This window comes from Trachypithecus francoisi, unplaced genomic scaffold (assembly GCF_009764315.1).
Source record: "Trachypithecus francoisi isolate TF-2019V2 unplaced genomic scaffold, Tfra_2.0 Lachesis_group1, whole genome shotgun sequence".
Classification (NCBI taxonomy): Eukaryota; Metazoa; Chordata; class Mammalia; order Primates; family Cercopithecidae; genus Trachypithecus; species Trachypithecus francoisi.
Genome location: NW_022681454.1, coordinates 115,086,939 through 115,101,010, shown reverse-complemented (window position 1 = coordinate 115,101,010; position 14,072 = coordinate 115,086,939). Strand labels below are relative to the sequence as shown.

Here is a 14,072-nt window from a genome sequence, read left to right as displayed (position 1 = left end):
TGGCTTGCTTGGCCCGGAAGTCCCGCCTCCTTCTGGACGCTTGTGATGTGACGCCACTTGGAAGGGACCCAGTGAGGGATCTGTTGCGTTACAGAGGTCTCCAGGGACGTCGCGGGCTGGCGTGGTCTGACCTAGTCTGAAGGAGTAGTCAGCTGACTTCTCCTTTCTCTCTCTTCCCCAGGATAGCAGGTTCCCTTGGTGTATCACAGTTTCTGAAGTGTTGATTCCCTTTTCAGTTGATTCCACAGATGACAGTCCTAACGTTTAAAAAATTGCCAGATAACTTTAATTATTATTTTTTAACAGAACACGAACTTAAGCCAGATAGCCTAGGATTGAACCTTGGCCTCTCACTTCTTAGCCAAATGGCCTTGGCTAGTTAAACACCTTCTTGAGCCTCAGTTTTCTCATCTGTAAAATGGGAGTCATAAGTGTCTACCTCACAGAGCTGTGATTGAAAGCATAAACAGCACCTGGCACATAGCGCTGTAGAAGTGCTTATTATTGTTAATATTTTATTCACCTTCACGAAGGTAATAGCCACAACATCTGCCCACTCTTCCCCACACCTTACTGTCCCTTGAAATGTTTCCTATTTTACTATAGTAGGCATTTTATGGCTTCTTCTCTTTAGGGAAATGAGTGTGTGATAGTAAAGTGTGTCTTGGTTTATGCCCTAGGAGTCAGAAGCTAAGGCATTCCTTTTTGTGCTTGTACATTTGTCTTAACTGAAAATAACCCAAGGATAAGGAAACAAATAGCTTCCTGAAATTACTCGGATTGCTGGAGTGAGGGGTGAGGACTGGAGGATGGTGATTCTGTCGTCATAGGAAGGCAGCAAAGGCCAAAGTCATATTTGAGTTATTACCATTATTATTCACCACATTTGCCATCTTATTTCAAACTTACAATGGCGGAAGTGGACTAAGACATCATGTTGCCTCAAATTTAATTGGAAATCGTGGTAAGTACTTACCAAAATTAGTAACAAGTCTGTTCTTTGAGAGTGGATTTAATTTTCAGAAATAATATTAAGTCATCCAGATCTAAACCAGTTGAGTCAGGCTGGTCCAAAAGTGGGCATGACTAGATTCCACTAGTCATGCCCACTTTTATAGAAATAATTATAATGTATTTCTCAAGAACTAGGTCTGAAAGGCAATTTTGAACGAGTAGTCCTAAACAATTCCTTGAGAAATGTCAGCACTGTTTGGACACTGTAAAACATTTATGTCCATGTGTGCTAATTTCTTTAAAAATCAGTTGTATTACCTGGCAATCATTTAAGTTGAATACTGATTTAAATTTTACCAATGGTAAGAATAGGTATTTATTCACTTAAATATCTGTTAATATTGATTGAGCATTTTATATGGCAAGCACTGTGAAAGGCCCTACAGTCTATAAAGTTCGTCAAAGATTAAAAACCAAAGAAGTCAGTTTTTCTTTATGGAGTTTACTGTCTAATGGATTATATATATATATATATATATATTTTTTTTTTTTTTTTTTTCCTGAAAAGGTGCTATGCAGGTTACTTGTCTGTAATCTTTGAACCCCATACTCACCTACCCTCTGCTTCAAGATGATGGCTAGGCAGGGAGTCCACAAACTACATTTCCCAGCCTTCCTTGTTAGATGGCTTCCAGTGAGACTCTGCCCACAGGAGGCACAGGCAGGAAATCAAAAGGGGGAACATGGGAAAGCTATTGTCCATTTCTTTTACCCCCTGCTTCTGGCATCTAGAGCAATGGCTATGTCCCTTACAAAGTCTAGAGCCAGTTGAAGCACCCCCTCCTTTCCTTACCTTAAGAAGGTGACACCCTTAACAATGAGTGAGTTTGCTCTTGTGCTGTGATAATACTACTTCTACCTTCTGTTCCACCAGCTAAAGGACTGGTAGCCATCCTGCAGTTTAAAATTTCTAATTTAACCTTACTTCTCCCTTTTTGCTCTTCTAGCCTTCAATATCTGCTTAACTATTTCTCCATAGTAAATCGGTGTCTGTTTAAAATACTTTTAATGATTTGTTTTCCTGCCTGGAACTGTACTGATGCTGATATGTACTACCATGTAATATTTACAAAACTGTTGGAGTCGGGCAGAGGGTTGTTGCAGTTTTTACAAAGAAGGGGATATAATTTTGAAATCTCTCTCCCAGCTAATGAATTTTAAAACACCAGACCACATCAGCATACTTGTAGAGAATTTCATATGCTCATCAGTGACATCTGTTCATTAGAACAACATAAAGGCCACTAGGGAATGTGTGTGGCAGGAAGAGGAGGAACAATTTGGAAAGTCATTACATATAATTCGTACTTTTTGAAGAAGCAATTTAATTTAAGGAAGTAAAGAGAGATCCACATTATAACTTATGCATCTCTCCTCCAAATCTATGCTCCACAACTCGTGATGCTCCCCACAATGCTCTAGGAAATGCTAGAGGAGTGCTAATTTTTCTGATCTTTGTTGGAAAAACTGTGAGTACCTATGTTGGGTAGAAATTGGGAGAGAGCCCCTAGCATTTTACATCATCCTTGGAGATTTATTTATAGTCATTAAATGCAGAAGACTCCCCAGTTCATGTTATTTCTAAAACTGTTAGAAATACGTTTCTGTTCTCTATAAATTACCAAGTCTGTCATAATTTGTTACAGCAGCACAACTGGACTAAGACAATCTCAAACTTAACATGAATAAAACCTAAATTTATCATCCACTAAAAAAAATCAATTTCACTCCTCTAGCATTTCCTATTTCAGAAAATAGGGTCAATATCCACCCATTTTCCTAAACAAGAAGCATTCCAACTCTCCTTCGGCCTCCATATCTGCTCTGTGGCTGGAGTTCTGCTTCTGGTTGCACCACTGACGCATACCATTCTTCATGTCTATAACCACAACCTGCGGATGACATGTATTCTGATTCTTATCCTGATTATCTTATCTTTTTCCAGTCTATCCAATTTTTCCTAGATATTTGTGGAAAATTGTAATTTTATCATTTCAAGCTCTGCTCAAAATTTTTGTATATTTCCTCAATATCTAGGATAGCACTATCCAATAGAACTTTCTGTAATAATAGAAATATTCTACTAACATTTAGTTCTGTACTAATCAATATGGTAGCCACCAGCCATACGTGTCTACTGAACACTTAAAATGTGGCTAGTGTATTATTATTTATAAATTAAAGATTACTGAATCTTTATTTTATTGTATTAATTAAATGTAATTAGCTGTATTTGGCTAGTAGCTACCATATTAGATAGCATATTTCTGAGTTCGAGGGGATAAATATCTAAAACACCTAGCATTTTATACAATACTTTACTGTCTCACTAATAGAATTTAAATGTATGTTCCCACCAAATCCCATGTTGAATTTTAATCCCCGATGTTGGAGGTAGGGCCTGGTGGTAGGTGTTTGGATCACAGGAGCAGATCCCTCATGAAGGGCCATTCCCTTGGTAATAAGAGCTCTCTCTCTGAGTTCACATGAGATCTTGTGGTTTAAAAGTGTGTAGCACCTCCCCCTGCCCCACTCTCTCTCTCTCTTGCTCCTGCTCTGGCTATGTGACATGCCTGCTCCCTCTTCGCCTGTGCCATGGTTGTAAGCTTCCTTCTCTTTATATATCATCCTGTCTCAGGTATTTCCTTATAACAATGCAAGAATGACCGAAAACAGCCTGCTCTGTTCTCCTTTATGTACCCAATCTTATAAGCACATTAAAGTTTTGTCTTTTTTCCTAAACATGCCTTTTTTCTTGTACTTGTTGTAAATTTATCGTTGAGTAAGATAAAATTCTCCTAGAATAAAGAGATGGGCTCCAAAGTGACTTTTCTAAAAATACATTTTGTAAGCAGAAAGTTTTTTTCAGGAATGCACATAAGATAAAATGAGTGTCAGAATCTGATGATAAGTTCTGCTTTCTTCCAGTGCCTTGTAAAGAATGGACACTCGGTAGATGCTTATTGATGAACCTGTTGATTGAGGATAACTCTCTAACTTTTCTGAGCTTTGCTGGAAAAACTGTGAGTACCTGTGTTGGGTAGAAATTGGGAGAGAGCCCCTACCATTTTACGTCATCCTTGGAGCTTTATTTATAGTCATTAAATGCAGAAGACTCCCCAGTTCATGAATTTATTGTGCTCAACAGGACAACTGCTGAGGTCTAGTGCTCACGTGGCATGAGAAAATATTTATCAAGTCTCATATGTCAAATTAAATGAAATACATAAGAAACAGAGATGAATATTGTTTTATCATCACTTGTTAATAGATTTTTAAAGGGTACTGCGATTACATTAAAAAAAATTATTTTATTTATTTATTTATTTTGAGATGGAGTTTCACTGTTGTTGCCCAGGCTGGAATGCAATGGCGCGATATTGGCTCACTGCAACCTCTGCCTCCCGGGTTCAAGCAGTTCTTCTGCCTCAGCCTCCAAAGTAGCTGGGATTACAGGCACCAGCCACCATGTCTGGATAATTTTTGTATTTTTAGTAGAGATGGGGTTTCACCATGTTGCCCAGGCTGGTCTCAAACTCCAGACCTCAGGTGATCTGCCCACCTCAGCCTACCAAAGTGCTGGGATTACAGGTGTGAGCCACTGCACCCAGCCATATAAAAATAATTTTAAAGGCTTGATTTTCTGGAACGTAAAGTAAGAAGAGATATATTTCACAGCCTGTATATCAATATCAGATGGAAATGTGGATAATTGAATTGAATTGAATTATTTTGGGCATTTGCACCAAACATCCCTGTTGGTTTCTTCAAGATGACAAAAACTACAAGGAAAGTGAGAAATGACAAGGTGAATAGAATAAAATAATACAAAAACGTTACAAGTAATGTCAATACATTTAACTGCATACATGAGAAAATATTTAAAGGTTGATGAGTGTAACATGAGTTTGCTCTGTTAATTGAGAAAGTTTAGTTCTGTTGTAGAGCACAGAATGAGGTGGATTAATCCCATAGAATGTGTTAAGCACAGATAATGAGTAAGCGAGTGGCTTGTGAGACATAGGTAGAATTCATAATATACTAAATATAGACTGATATATGTACTATATTTACTATATTATATTCACTATATTAAATATATTTACTGTATTACTATATTATTTATAGATGGAAAGGGATGGAAAGAACATATCACCCTTATACCAGCCACTTATGGTCCTACTCTGGGCCCACGTGTGCTCTACCTAAGAAATCCTTATAGTACCCACGGCTTTTTGCAGGTCGATTAACAAGTTATGGCTGTGGCCAGGCAAACTTGTCACTGTCTCTCTTTAATAGAGCAAGTGTGTATCATTGGCCCCAAGCACCTTCTGTCTGTTGACCTGGCTCAAACTTCAATCTGACCATCTGTGAAGAAGGCTGATGCTGTGTATGGAGAGAGACACAGGATGCATGAATACTGCATAACTCAGGATTCACCTTGTGTGGCCCTTCCCACTTGAACCCTATTCTAAGTGTGGAAAGTTACCCCATCTGTTTCTTCTTGGTTCAGATTATGTGCTTTAAAGTGATTTAATAAACTATGTGATTCAAACATCTTCTTTTGATCTTTGAGCCTGTTTTGTGACTTCCGGGATAACTTGCCTTGTAGTGTACTTGGAGGTCACCATTTCATCAAGGTAATTTCTCATGACAACTACAAAAAACTTAGAAAAATAAGAACATAGCATTGTATAGCATAAAGGAAAGCAATCTGAAGAGGAGAAAGACAGGTAGTCACAAATTGTGTCATTAATAGACTGAAAGACCAAAAAAGCAAAGGACAAACCCAAAGACAAAATGTGGAAAAGGTTTTTTTCTAAATTCATTTATAGAAAAAGGAATGAGACAAGAAAGAAAGACATGGTTTGGGCAGTGTATAAATGTCATCGATAACAATTCTACTTTATTTCTGAGACCAAAATAGCAGTTTCAGAGGTAAATATGACAACGACCAACAAGTGGACTCATCCCTGAATTTCCTGTCCTCTTCCTCCTCCTTCTTCCTCCTCCTCCTTTTTTCCTTCTTTCCTTTCCTCTTTCTCTCTTTCTCTCCTTCCTTCCTTCCTTCCTTCCTTCCTTCCCTCCTTTCTTTCTTTCTTTCTCTCTGTGTCTCTCTTTTTCTTTTTTTTTTTTTTTTTTTTTTTTTTTTTTTTTTTTTTTTTTTTTTTAATAATCTCTTGCTCTGCTGCCCAGGCTGGAATACAGTGGTGTGATCACAGCTCACTATAATCTCGAACTCCTGGGCTCAAATAATCCTCTCACTTCAGCCTCCCAAGTAGCTAGGACAACAGGTGCACATCAGCACACCCAGCTAATTTTTTGTTTTATTTTTTGTAGAGACAGGCGTCTCACTATGTGACCAGGATGGTCTCAAACTCCCTGGCCTCAAGCTATCCTCCTGCCTCGGTCTTCTAAAGTGCTGGGATTACAGGTATGAGCCACTACACCTATCCTGAATTTCTTTTAATTCATGCTATATAGCATTACAAGTTTGTAAAAAATGTTTACTACATTTTTAAAGAGAGAAAAATGATAGGCTTTAAAAGTACCTATAACTAGGAAGGAAGTGCATATAAAATACTACTTTCAATAAAAGTTTTATTATTTCTATAAAATTGCTGAAACAGTCCCTGTAAATTTATTCCTATCTAAAAATATATTAATAATGCAACTATCTTAAATATTTGTAGGATAAAAAATTTAGTAAAATGAAATATACCTTTAAAATGAAAGTAGGCCAGGCATGGTGGCTTACACCTGTAATCTCAGCACTTTGGGAGGCCGAGATGGGTGGATCACCTGAGAGCAGGAGTTCAAGACCAGCCTGGCCAACATGGCAAAACCCCATCTCTACTGAAAATACAAAAGTTAGCTGAGGATGGTGGCACGTGCCTGTAATCCCAGCTACTCGGAAGGATGAGGCAGTAGAATTGCTTGAACCCAGAAAGTGGAGGTGGCAGTAAGCTGATATCATGCCGCTGCACTCCAGCCCAGCTTAAAAAGCAAAACTCTGTCTCAAAAAATAAATAAATAAATAAATAAATAAAAAGATAATAATTTATTTCTAATTTGTAATTTATCTCTTTTTAATTTATTTTCTTTAGCAGGTCACTGTATCTCTATGCATTACAGAAAACGGCTAGTTAAAAACTTGTCAAGGTAAGTGAAATAGCTGTATGTATAAATTGCTTATGGGGTCTCTCTAATAAGGTACCATACTTACATAAGAAATGAAATTGTTTATCAGGCAGATACTTCTTGGCATTAACTTTGTGGTGTTTAAAGAATATGAAATTCTGTGATGTAGCTTATTCAAACTGTCTGAGTACTTTAACACTGTGTTTTTTGTTTGTTTTTACAACTTAATTCTTTCCTTAAAGTTGAGTATTTTCTCCCTAAGTTAAATTTGAAATGGTAAAAACAATTAGAAAAAGAAAGTGCATTCTATGATGAATCAAAAATAAAGCTTGCGTTCAAAGAGACTGAAAATTAAGTCTATCATTAAGTCCTACTTATTTTTATTAATGTTTGGGATTTTAAATATTTATATCATTTTATAACCCAGAACAATAAAAGATCTGGTCTAAAAATTTACAAACTACTATTTGTAAATGGTATACTTTGTGCCACTAAAAAATAAATTATTATAAATTAGAAAATTACTAAAAAAATTTTTTATTTTATACTAGATGGCATAAAAATGGATTTAGTTGTTTACATTCTTTAAAACATATGTTGCATTATTGTAGCCAATACAAATACTGTAATTTTTACCCCACATAATTAAGTTTTGAGTGAATATGAAAGGCAATTTTTGTACATATGCTCAAAAGAAAGATAATAAACCAAATTATGGCAAACACACTAAATTTGTTTCAGATTATGAATTAGTGCATCCAAAAGTAATCACTGGAGTTGCTGTTCATTGTGGGCTTCCCAGCATTCTCCTCTGGGCATTTATATCAGATAACTTATGAGTGCTGCAGAATGAGTGTTCACCAGTCAGACATGGATTATTTAGAACTCCCTCTGATTTGAATTATATCTACTGTTTTTTTCTCCCATCCATTTATGGGTCAAATATACAATAAGCCAAAACAGGTTGATTCTGGTGAAATTTAGTAGAACAAAACAGCTTCAGCTAGTGGCCACAGAAACTTGAAAAGCTTTACTGAAAGGAAATAAATTGGATATCTTCTCATCCTGGATATGAACTGGATTCCAACTTAACCTTCCAACTGTAATAGTTTTGCTATTGCTCTGAAGTCTGAACCTTGTGTATGGCAATACTTATCTCAAGCAAAAATATAGTTTCACATTGGTAGTACTGTATTCAGGAAAACTGGAAATTGTGCTATGAAGAAGCACCTCTACCACATCCATGTCTAAGTCTACATTGACAGCTGCTGGAAACAGATATTATATTCATACTATGGGGGGAAGCGCATAACGTATGTGTGTACACACATATATGCTAATGTATAATTTGGAAAAATTTTGCTAAGATATATAGGAAGAAAACCTTTTTATTCAGAATATCGAACAAGCAGGACTCATAGTATAAAATTAAGAAAAATTAATTATTTTTCTTCTACTACCCTTTCTATGGATCTGTTTTTTCCTCTGCCCCAAATGTAAACTTCAGCAGTCTTCTATGCATTTTGTGTTCATTCCTAAATATTAGAAATAGTTATTTGATTATTTAGCCTTTAGTCTCAGTTTAATAACCAAAATATGAGGTTAGAATTTAATTCTGGCTACAGAATTAAGGCTTCTCTCTCCTGCCGCACTTCCAGCCCAGTTGCAGGCATGATACCAGCAGTATGGGAGGTAGAGACAAGAGGACACATCTCTGCTGCTCCCCTCTTTCCCCATGGGGATGCTCCAACTTAGGTTTCACCAGGCCTACAGTGCTTCCCAGGTTTGGAGTGTGGGGAAGGAGAAGATTTAGTGGAAGCAGCTTAAGGGAAATGCCCAAACTAAACTGATACTTTCTTCGTGATCTAGCACTGAAACTTTCCGGACTTGACAGATATTTAAAATTAACTCTTTTTCTCATCAGCATTTTTATGGGTTCTTCTGAGAGCCACATTACCCAGCCTGTGGATTCCCATGACAAAGATTAATGCATCTCTGTTTCTTCTGGATCTTCATTTACCTAACTTCTTTCTCTAGGGACTATTCACCCTTATGGACCATCCTTTTGAGCATAACCTAATAAGACCCATGCTGGCTTTAAGTGAGCGGTCCCCATTTGGTTCATGGGAAAACCACGTGGTTTGTCCCCAACAAACTTTGGAAGTATTATTTATTTATTTCACTGCTGGAATTAAGGAAAACCAAAAATCCTATTACAGAATGGCTCCTCCAAACATTCACATTACCCCTTCTTGTCCCTGCCCTCTGAGGAACTAGCCAGCTCTAGCTCTTTGGATTTTCCAAATGAGAGGTCAACACATTGATCTCCCCAAGACCTTAAGTTCTTCTAGTGGTCTCTTTAAGCTTCCTCTTGAATTAGGGTGAAAAGGGACTTCCTGCTACCCCCTCCTCTTGAGGAGAGGGGTGGTATCGCAGCCTAATAATAATTTGCAAAAATTTTCTCCTCCAGCCTCTAATTCTCAACCAGTGTAGACTTTCAAAGTGGATAATGTAATTTAAAGCCTTATAGCCAGTTATGTTCTACTTCTTCTACAAGTCCTACAACCAGGTGGTCTCAATCCTCACTTGCAAAAATTGCATTTACTCACCTCGTGCCCTAGCCAAAACTTCCACAACAAATTCTATGGTGCGTTTAAGTGAAAGATGTTATTTGATTGATAGATAGACAGATAGATAGATAGATAGATAGATAGATAGAGATATATATTAGAACCATGTCAAATGGTTAACTTTTTTAAAAAGGAAAATTTTTTATTTTGATATAATTACAGATTCTCATACATACACTTGTAAGAAATAACACAGAAAGATCCCATGTAGCCTTTATCCAGTTTCCCTAGTGACAACATCTTGCAAAACTATAGTCCAATATCACAAACAAGATGCTGACATTGATACATCACTTCCATCACCACAAGTGTTCCTCATGTTGCCCTTTTATAGCCACAGTCATTTCCCTCCTCCTGCCACCCTCTCCTTTACCCGTAACAACCACTTATCTGTTCTCCATTTTTGTAATTTTGTCATTTCAAAAATACTGTAGAAATGGAATAATACAGTATGTAATCTTTAGGGCTTATCTTTTTACACTTGGCATGATTCTCTGGAGATTCATCCAAGTTGTTGCATGTATCAGTAGTTCATTCCTTTTTTACTGCTGAGCCGTATTCCATTGTATGTATGTACCATAGTTTGTTTAACTATTTGCTCAATAAAGCACATATATTAATAGTTTGTTTCCAGTTTTTGCTGTTATGAATAAAGCTACTATAAATGTTCATGTGCTGGTTTTTGTATTAATGCAAGTCTTCATTTCTTTGGAATAGATGACTTTCCAATTACTGGGTTACATGGTAGTTGCATATTTCTTTTTTAAAGAAACTGCCAAACTGTTTTTCAGAGCATCTGTATCATTTTATATTCTCACCAGCAACATATCAATGACCTAGTTTTTCTACATCCTTTCCAGCCTTGTCTTTATTTTTTTATTTTACATTGTTTGTTTGTTTGTTTGCTTGCTTGTTTGTTTTGACACAGGGTCTTTCTTTGTTGCCCAGGCTGGAATTCAGTAGCATAATCAGGGTTCACTGAAGCCTGACCTCCCGGCTCAAGTAAACTGCCCATCTCAGTGCTGGAAGTAGGGTGGGGCACCAGCCATCAGTAGCAGGACTATAGGCATCTGCCACCATGCCTGGCTGATTTTTCTTTTCTTTTCTTTTCTTTTTTTTTTTTTTTCTTTTTGCAGAGATGGGGTTTTACTATGTTGGAGAAGCTAGTCTCAAACTCCTGAGCTCAAGTCATCCTGCCGCCTCAGCCTCCCAAAGTCCTGAGATTACAGGCGTGTGCCTGGCCTATTTTACTCATTTTAATAGAGGTAAGTTTGTTTCAATTTAGGATTGTTAAGAAAGAGAGCACACTTTCACTGATTAGGAGAGACACAAGATGGAAATAAAGATTATATTACTTACAGGTTGAGGGCGCATGACACTCCTGGCAGCCATACACAGAGGTCAGGCAGAGGAAGGGACCTGTGGGCCAGTACCCTTATTAGGTCCAGAGAGTTAACAAAACAGGTTTCTAGCAGGGAGCTTAATTGGTGGATTTAAAGCAAGCAGGCATGAGTTCCAGGGGGTCATGCTATGACTGAGAGGTAGTCACTGTGGCATGTCTGCATAGTTCGTTCCATATGTGAGGATCAGCAAGGCCAGTCAAGCAGCCTGCATCTAGCCACCACCTAGGGAAGTGGTCACCAGAGAGGAGTTGTATAAGGCAGATACCTGGATCCACTGCATTGAGTAACTGGGGGAAGGGAGCATCAAACTGAAAACTATGTCCAAGGTGACGGAGTCCTGCCTCTGGTGTGAGAAAGCCCAGCTTATATTTAAAGTGGATGTCAAAGCAATATAAAATTACAGGAATTCATTACCAAACTGATAGCTTGTGGTTTTAATTTGCATTTCCTTATTGAATAATGATGTTGAGCATCATTTCATGTGTTTATTTACCATCTGTGTTACTGTGTGCATGAAATATGTCTTCGTGTCTTTTATCCATGTTCTAATTGGATTTTATCATACTGTTGAGTTTTGAAATTTTTTTATATATTCCATGTACTAGTCCTTTGTTGGATATGTGGTTTTCAAGTATTTTCTCCCACTCTGTAGCTTGCCTTTTTGTCCTCTTAACAGAGTCTTTCACAGAATGAGTTTTTTTTTTTTTTTGAAACAGAGTCTCACTCTGTCACCCAAGCTGGAGTACAGTGGTGTGATCTTGGCTCCCTGCAACCTCTGCTTCCCAGGTTCAAGTGATTCTCCTGCTTCAGCCTCCCGAGTAGCTGGGATTACAGGCACCCACCACCACGCCTGGCTAATTTTTGTATTTTTAGTAGAGACAGGGTTTCACCATGTTGGCCAGGCTAGTCTCAAACTCCTGACCTCAGGAGATCTGCATATCTCGGCCTCCCGAAGTGCTGGGATTACATGGAGGAGCCACCACGCCCAGTCTCACAGAATGAGTTTTAATTTTGATGAAGTTTAGGTTTTACTTGTTGGATCATGCATTTGGTATGACATAATAGTTAACATTTTATGTGTGGAAATGTGTACTTTCTCTCATTCCCTCTCCTCCCATGTCCAATCCATTGGCAGGTCCTGTCAGTACCATCTCCAAAATATAACCTAAATGTGTGTACCTTTCTCTATTTTTTAATAAATTTTTTATTATACTTTAAGTTCTAGGGTACATGTGCACAACATGCAGGTTTGTTACATATGTATACGTGTGCCATGTTGGTGTGCTGTACCCATTAACTCATCATTTACATTAGTTATATCTCCTAATGCTGTCCCTCCCCCCTCCCCCCACCCCACAAAAGGCCCCAGTGTGTGATGTTCCCCTTCCTGTGTCCAAGTGTTTTCATTGTTCGATTCCCACCTATGAGTGAGAATATGCGGTGTTTGGTTTTCTGTTCTTGCAATGGTTTGCTGAGAATGATGGTTTCCAGCTTCATCCATGTCCCTACAAAGGACATGAACTCATCCTTTTTTATGGCTGCATAGTATTCCATGGTGTGTATGTGCTACATTTTCTTAATCCAGTCTGTCATTGATGGACATTTGGGTTGGTTCCAAGTCTTTGCTATTGTGAATAATGCCACAATAAACATACATGTGCATGTGTCTTTATAGCAGCATGATTTATAATCCTTCAGGTATATGCCCAGTAATGGGATGGCTGGGTCAAATAGTATTTCTAGTTCTAGATACTTGAGGAATCCCCATACTGTCTTCCACAATGGTTGAACTAGTTTACAGTCCCACCAACATTGTAAAAGTGTTCCTATTTCTACACATCCTCTCCAGCACCTGTTGTTTCCTGACTTTTTAATGATTGCCATTCTTTTTTTTTTTTTTGAGACTGAGTCTCACTGTGTCACCCAGACTAGAGTGCAGTGGCTGGATCTCAGCTCACTGCAAGCTCCGCCTCCCAGGTTTACACCATTCTCCTGGCTCAGCCTCCTGAGTAGCTGGGACTACAGGCGCCCGCCACCTCGCCCGGCTAGTTTTTTGTATTTTTTTTAGTAGAGACAGAGTTTCACTGTGTTAGCCAGGATGGTCTCGATCTCCTGACCTCATGATCCACCTGTCTCGGCCTCCCAAAGTGCTGGGATTACAGGCTTGAGCCACCGCGCCCGGCCGCAATGATTGCCATTCTAACCAAGCTTCAAACTGCCATCATCTCTCACTCAGTTGGTCTCCTTTATGTCATGTGACCTCATAACTTAATCTCCCAAAGGTTTCCCATTCACACTTAAAATAAAATCCAAACTCTACCACAGTCTACAAGGTTCTTGTAGACTTGTAAGCCCCATCTGGACTTACCCTGGTGCACTAACTCCCACCTCCCTCCATCTCACTGTGGTGCACTAAACTACAGCTACATTCCTTTCTGTTTGTTTATATTCTCACCCAACTCAAACACAACCAGCTCCCTCTCACTTCCGGTACTTGTCTATGCAGGCCCCTCCCCAATATTTGCAGGACTAGCTCTCCTCATTCAGGACTCAGTTCAAATGTCAACTTCCGCAAGAAGCCTTCACTCATCACCATATGTAAAGTAGCTTATCTTTCTCTTATCACTTTGTATTATGATTCTTTTATTTTTATATAGTAGTTTATTAGCTGAAGTTATTTGTTTACTCTGCATACCCCTACTCAAATGTAAGCTATCAGAGCAGTGACCTTGCCTGTCATGTTCAGCCCTACATCTCAAACTCCCAGCACATGGCGGTCACTCAGTTAATATTTATTAAATATGGAACACTTCTTTCTTTTTCAAAAAACAAATTTCCTTTTGAGTATTCAGCTACTGGTAGATTAAACATGTCCTCAAAATAA

The 14,072-nt window shown here is 38.2% G+C and overlaps 1 long non-coding RNA gene across 2 annotated transcripts; it reads left to right on the top strand.

Moving 5' to 3' along the window:
- Positions 1-6: 6 nt before the first annotated feature.
- Positions 7-6,597, top strand: LOC117085829. 2 transcript variants are annotated; one of them, XR_004438088.1, is made up of 3 exons: positions 7-964; positions 3,943-4,037; positions 6,355-6,597. It is a non-coding gene; the product is annotated as an uncharacterized LOC117085829 (long non-coding RNA). The 2 variants fall into 2 exon arrangements; XR_004438089.1 differs by lacking the exon at positions 7-964 and adding an exon at positions 2,386-2,483.
- Positions 6,598-14,072: the final 7,475 nt, after the last annotated feature.